Below are 6,548 nucleotides of genomic sequence, written 5' to 3' on the forward strand. Positions count from 1 at the left end.
GGAACGCATTTGTGGTCCTTGGGTCCCATTTTGCATCCCGAAACTTGTGTTTTGGTGCTTGATCCCTATTTTGGGTGCCCACCTTGCACCAAGTGCGCACCCGGGGCAAACCGAGCGCCTTGGTGCACCGGGGCAAGATCGAGCGTGCACCCGAGGCGCCCCGAACATGCACCAAGGTGCACTCGGCCCACATGTGAGCGCAGGTCGTTGCGCCCGAGGTGGTGTGTGGGCACCGCGTTGCAGACGGGACACTGCACGCACACGACGCCCCGTCCAGGTGCACGCACGTAGGCCGGGCCGGGTGCACACCCGACGCCCTAGCAAGGTGCGCGCACCCGGGCAGGGCTCACACTTGGCGAACGGGGCGCACTTCGCGAGGGAGGGTGTGCACCTCGACGGGGGTGGGTGGCCGGGGTGGATTCGCACGTGGGTCGCGGTTTGCTAAGTACACACTGCGACAAGCTCATAACGGGTGCGATCATACCAGCGTTAGTGCACCGGATCCCATCAGAACTCCGCAGTTAAGCGCGCTTGGGCCGGAGTAGTACTGGGATGGGTGACCTCCCGGGAAGTCCCGGTGTTGCACCCTTTCTTAGTTTTTCGCCGGGCGTCGCAATGCTATTTGAATAAACCTTTTGCCCGTTTGCGTTCTCGTCGGGGCCGGGCCGGGCCGGGGTGCGCTGCCCGCACTACCGCGCGCGCGGGGGCGACACCGAGCGCGCACCCGAGGCGCCCCGAGCACACAGGCCACGGTGCAACCCGGGCGTTGTGCGCGCACCCCGGTGCGCCCGAGGTGCTGCGCGCGCACCCAGGTGAAATCGGTGTGCACCTCGGCCAGTGCGCGCTCGGTCGAGTCGCGCACGTTGGCCAAGGTGCACGGTGATGTTTCTTACTCTAAGGTTCCGCACCAGACGCCCGGGACAGGTGAGCGAAGCTGGGCGGGGCCGGGTGCGCGGCCGGGGCAGGTGCACGCAGCTGGAGAGAGCTTTGGAGCACACCAGAGGTGCGCACCTTGGAGCACACTTCGGAGCGCACCAATGATGCGCTCCATTCAAAAGTTTCCTGAAAAGGCAAAAAAAGTTGAGATTATAGAATTTCCCACTTGAGAGATTGTAAAAAAAAAAAATTTAAAATGAAGGAAACGCGGGTGCCAAGGTGTGCGCGCCCGGGTGCGCAGCCCAGCCAAGGTGTGCGCACCAAGGCGCCCACCCTGGCGAAGGTGCACGCAAGGTGCGCACCCGAGGCAAACCGGACAATTAACCCAACTTTCGACTTCGCGCGCACCTGCGCACCTTGGAGCGCACTTCGGAGCGCTCCTTGGTGCGCACCAATCTTGGGCACCTCGGAGTGCACCATGGCGCCCACCAAGGTGCGCACCCGGGGCAAACCGAGCTCCGACTTCGTGCGCACCTTGGAGCGCACGAAAGGTGCGCACCATGGCGCCCACCAAGGTGCGCAGCCCAGCCAAGGCGTGCGCATCAAGGTGCGCACCCTGGCGAAGGTGCGCACCCGGGGCAAACCGAGCTCCGACTTCGTGCGCACCTTGGAGCGCACAAAGGGTGCGCAACCCAGCCAAGGTGTGCGCACCCCGGGCAAACCGAGCTCCGAATCGTGCGCACCTTGGAGCACACTTCGGAGCCCTCCTTGGTGCGCACCGATGTTGCGCACCTCGGAGCGCACCCGGGGAAAACAATGCAATTAACCCGACTTTCGACTTCGTGGGCACCTCGGAGCGCTCTCGGGTTCGCACCTCGGAGCACACCGAGGTGCGCACCTTTGATGCGCTGCCTTCACCAATTTCCAGAAAAGGCAAGAAAACATTGAGAAGGTGTGCGCACCGAGGTGCCCACCCTGGCGAAGGTGCACGCGAGGTGCGCACCCGGGGCAAACCGGGCTCCGACTTCGTGCACGCCATGCTGCGCACCTTGGAGGGCCATGGTGCGCACCTTGGAGCACACTTCGGAGCGCTCAATGGTGCCCAACCCAGCCAAGGTGCCCACCGCGGCGAAGGTGCACGCGAGGTGCGCACCCGGGGCAAACCGGGCTCCGACTTCGTGCACGCCGCACCTTGGAGCACACTTCGGAGCGCTCCTTGGTGCGCACCAGGGCGCGCAACCCAGCCGAGGTGCCCACCCCGGCGAAGGTGCACGCGGGGTGCGCACCCGGGGCAAACCGGGCTCCGACTTCGTGCACGCCATGGTGCCCACCGCGCCAAGGTGCACGCGAGGTGCGCACCCGGGGCAAACCGGGCTCCGACTTCGTGCACGCCGCACCTTGGAGCACACTTCGGAGCGCTCCTTGGTGCGCACCAGGGCGCGCAACCCAGCCGAGGTGCCCACCCCGGCGAAGGTGCACGCGAGGTGCGCACCCGGGGCAAACCGGGCTCCGACTTCGTGCACGCCATGGTGCCCACCGCGGCGAAGGTGCACGCGAGGTGCGCACCCGGGGCAAACCGGGCTCCGACTTCGTGCACGCCGCACCTTGGAGCACACTTCGGAGCGCTCCTTGGTGCGCACCATGGTGCCCACCAGGGCGCGCAACCCCGCCGAAGGTGCACGCGAGGTGCGCACCCGGGGCAAACCGGGCTCCGACTTTGTGCACGCCGCACCTTGGAGCACACTTCGGAGCGCTCCTTGGTGCGCACCAGGGCGCGCAACCCCGCCGAAGGTGCACGCGAGGTGCGCACCCGGGGCAAACCGGGCTCCGACTTCGTGCACGCCATGGTGCGCACCAGGGTGCCCACCGCGGCGAAGGTGCGCACCCGGGGCAAACCGGGCTCCGACTTCGTGCACGCCGCACCTTGGAGCACACTTCGGAGCGCTCCTTGGTGCGCACCAGGGCGCGCAACCCAGCCGAGGTGCCCACCCCGGCGAAGGTGCACGCGAGGTGCGCACCCGGGGCAAACCGGGCTCCGACTTCGTGCACGCCATGGTGCCCACCGCGGCGAAGGTGCGCACCCGGGGCAAACCGGGCTAGGACTTCGTGCACGCCGCACCTTGGAGCACACTTCGGAGCGCTCCTTGGTGCGCACCATGGTGCCCACCAGGCCGCGCAACCCAGCCAAGGTGTGCGCACCAAGGTGCACGCGAGGTGCGCACCCGGGGCAAACCGGGGTCCGGCTTCGTGCACGCCGCACCTTGGAGCACACATCGGGGCGCTCCCGGGTTCGCACCGGCGTTGCGCACCGTGGTGGGCACCTCGGAGCGCACCGTGGTGGGCACCTCGGAGCACACCAAGGTGGGCAGCGAGGTGCGCACCTTTGATGCGATGCCTTCACTAATTTCCATAAAAGGCAAAAGAAAACGAGATTTTAAAATTTCCGTTTTGAAAGATAGTGAGAAAAAGGGAATGCTGGTGCCATCTTGAGCCCGCCCTGGTGCGCAGCCCAGCCAAGGTGTGCGCACCAAGGTGCCCACCCTGGCGAAGGTGCGCGCCCGGGCAATTAACCCAACTTCCAACTTCGCGCGCGCCAGGGTGGGAGCGCACCCAACAACCGGGCCTGGGAAGAGCCAATGCGAGAAACCCCACCAAACGCTCTGACAAAAAAAGAGGGGGCGCTCCAGTAACCCCGCTTCGGAGCGCACCCTGGGCAAACCCAGCCAGGGTGCCCACCCCGGCCAAGGTGCAGGCGAGGTGCGCACCCGGGGCAAACCGGGCTCCGACAACGTGCACGCCGCACCTTGGAGCACACTTCGTAGCGCTCCCGGGTGCGCACCTCAGAGCACACCAAGGTGGGCAGCGAGGTGCGCACCTTTGATGCGCTGCCTTCACTAATTTCCAGAAAAGGCAAAAAAAAGAGGAGATTTTAAAATTTCCGTTTTGAAAGATAGTGAAAAAAACGGAACGCGGGTGCCATCTTGAGCCCGCCCGGGTGCACAGCCCAGGTAAGGTGCCCACCCTGGCAAAGGTGCGCACCCGGGCAATTAACCCTACTTCCGACTTCGTGCGCGCCAGGGTGGCAACCGGGCCTGGGAAGAGCCAATGCGAGAAACCCCACCAAACGCTCCGACAAAAAAAGAGGCGGCGCTCCAATAACCCCGCTTCGGAGCGCAGCCGGGGCAAACCCAGCCAAGGTGCCCACCCCGACGAAGGTGCACGCGAGGTGCGCACCCGGGGCAAACCGGGCTCCGACAACGTGCACGCAGCACCTTGGAGCACACTTCGAAGCACTCCCGGGTGCCCACCGGCGTTGCGCACCGTGGTGGGCAGCGAGGTGCGCACCTTTGATGCGCTGCCTTCACTAATTTCCAGAAAAGGCAAAAAAAAATGAGATTTTAAAATTTCCGTTTTGAAAGATAGTGAAAAAAACGGAACGCGGGTGCCATCTTGAGCCCGCCCTGGTGCGCAGCCCAGGCAAGGCATGCGCACCAAGGTGCCCACCCGCGGTGCACGCCCGGGGCAAACCGGGCTCCGACTTCGTGCAGGCCGCACCTTGGAGCACACTTCGGAGCGCTCCTTGGTGCGCACCATGGTGCCCACCAGGGCGCACCCGGGGCAAACCGGGCTCCGACTTCGTGCACGCCGCACCTTGGAGCACACATCGGAGCGCTCCCAGGTTCGCACCAGCGTTGCGCACCTTTGATGCGCTGCCTTCACTAATTTCCAGAAAAGGCAAAAAAAAACGATATTTTAAAATTTCCGTTCTGAAAGATAGTGAAAAAAACGGAACGCGGGTGCCATCTTGAGCCCTTCCTGGTGCGCAGCCCAGGCAAGTTGTGCGCACCAAGGTGCCCACCCTGGCGGAGGTGCGCGCCCGGGGCAAACCGGGCTCCGACTTCGTGCACTGCATGGTGCCCACCAAGGCGCGCAACCCAGCCAAGGTGCCCACCGCAGCGAAGGTGCACGCGAGGTGCGCACCCGAGGTGCACACCCGGGGCAAACCGAGCTCCGACTTCGTGCACGCCGCACCTTGGAGCACACTTCAGAGCGCTCCTTGGTGCGCACCAGGGCGCGCAACCCAGCCAAGGTGCTCACCCCGGCGAAGGTGCACGCGAGGTGCGCACCCGGGGCAAGCCGGGCTCGGACTTCGTGCACGCCGCACCTTGGAGCACACATCGGAGCGCTCCCGGGTTCGCACCAGCATTGCGCACCTTTGATGCGCTGCCTTCACTAATTTCCAGAAAAGGCAAAAAAAAAAAAAAAACGAGATTTTAAAATTTCCGTTTTGAAAGATAGTGAAAAAAACGGAACGCGGGTGCCATCTTGAGCCCGCCCTGGTGTGCAGCCCAGGCAAGTTGTGCGCACCAAGGCACCCACCCTGGCCAAGGTGGGTCACGGGGTGGGTCCTAGGGTGGGTAACGGGGTGGGTACTAAGGTGCGTGCCAAGGTGGGTCATGGGGTGGGTGCCAAGGTGGGCACCAGGGTGGGTGTGCACCAACCCTAGCCAGGGTAGGTCACGGGGTGGTTGTCGGGGTGGGCGTCAAGGAGCCAAGGTGGGTGGCAAGTAGCCAAGTTGCGTGCCAAGGTGGGTGTCGGGGTGGGTGCCAAGGATCCAAGGTGGGTGCCAAGGAACCAAGGTGGGTGTCTGGGTGGGTGCCGAGGTGGGAGCCAGGGTGGGTCCCAAGGTGAGTGCAAAGGTGGGTGCCAGGGTCAAGGTGAGTGCCAATGTGGGTTCCAAGGTGCCAGGGTCAGGGTGAGTGCCAATGTGGGTTCAAAGGTGCTAAGTTGGGTGCGAGGTTGGGTGCGAGGGTGGGTGGGTGCCAAGGTGTGCTAGGTGGAAGCCCGGGTGGGTCGGCATCCCATGGGTGTCGAGTTGGGTGCCTGATGGGTGCTTCTTGTCAAGTTTTAGTCGTCGGGACTCATTTCGAGCCTTAGAGGTCGTTTCTTGTCCGGTTGCCCTGTCTTCGACCTGGGAACCCAATTTTGGTCCTCGGGTCCCATTTTTTTTTGTCTCGCATCCCACTTTTGGCCTGTGGCCTTTTCGGGGTCGATTCTCGTTTTGGGCATCAGAGCATGTTTCTTCTCCTAAAACCCAATATTTGTTTATTAAGTCTCGGAACACATTTTTGTTCTCGTGGACCCATCATGGGTCTTGGAACGCATTTGTGGTCCTTGGGTCCCATTTTGCATCCCGAAACTTGTGTTTTGGTGCTTGATCCCTATTTTGGGTGCCCACCTTGCACCAAGTGCGCACCCGGGGCAAACCGAGCGCCTTGGTGCACCGGGGCAAGATCGAGCGTGCACCCGAGGCGCCCCGAACATGCACCAAGGTGCACTCGGCCCACAGTGAGCGCAGGTCGTTGCGCCCGAGGTGGTGTGTGGGCACCGCGTTGCAGACGGGACACTGCACGCACACGACGCCCCGTCCAGGTGCACGCACGTAGGCCGGGCCGGGTGCACACCCGACGCCCTAGCAAGGTGCGCGCACCCGGGCAGGGCTCACACTTGGCGAACGGGGCGCACTTCGCGAGGGAGGGTGTGCACCTCGACGGGGGTGGGTGGCCGGGGTGGATTCGCACGTGGGTCGCGGTTTGCTAAGTACACACTGCGACAAGCTCATAACGGGTGCGATCATACCAGCGTTAGTGCACCGGATCCCATCAGAACTC

General features: G+C 63.7%; 2 non-coding genes across 2 annotated transcripts in view; both read left to right on the forward strand.

Moving 5' to 3' along the window:
* The first annotated feature begins 470 nt into the window (after positions 1-470).
* Positions 471-589, forward strand: LOC131866660 (5S ribosomal RNA). The gene has a single exon (XR_009365261.1). It is a non-coding gene; the product is annotated as a 5S ribosomal RNA (ribosomal RNA).
* A 5,913-nt stretch (positions 590-6,502) lies between these two features.
* LOC131866661 (5S ribosomal RNA) overlaps positions 6,503-6,548 on the forward strand; it is a 119-nt gene continuing 73 nt past the window's right edge. The window contains exon 1 of the ribosomal RNA XR_009365262.1: positions 6,503-6,548. This exon is cut by the window's right edge and continues 73 nt beyond it. This is a non-coding gene — a ribosomal RNA (5S ribosomal RNA).

Source organism: Cryptomeria japonica, unplaced genomic scaffold, assembly GCF_030272615.1.
Source record: "Cryptomeria japonica unplaced genomic scaffold, Sugi_1.0 HiC_scaffold_152, whole genome shotgun sequence".
NCBI classification, from domain to species: Eukaryota; Viridiplantae; Streptophyta; class Pinopsida; order Cupressales; family Cupressaceae; genus Cryptomeria; species Cryptomeria japonica.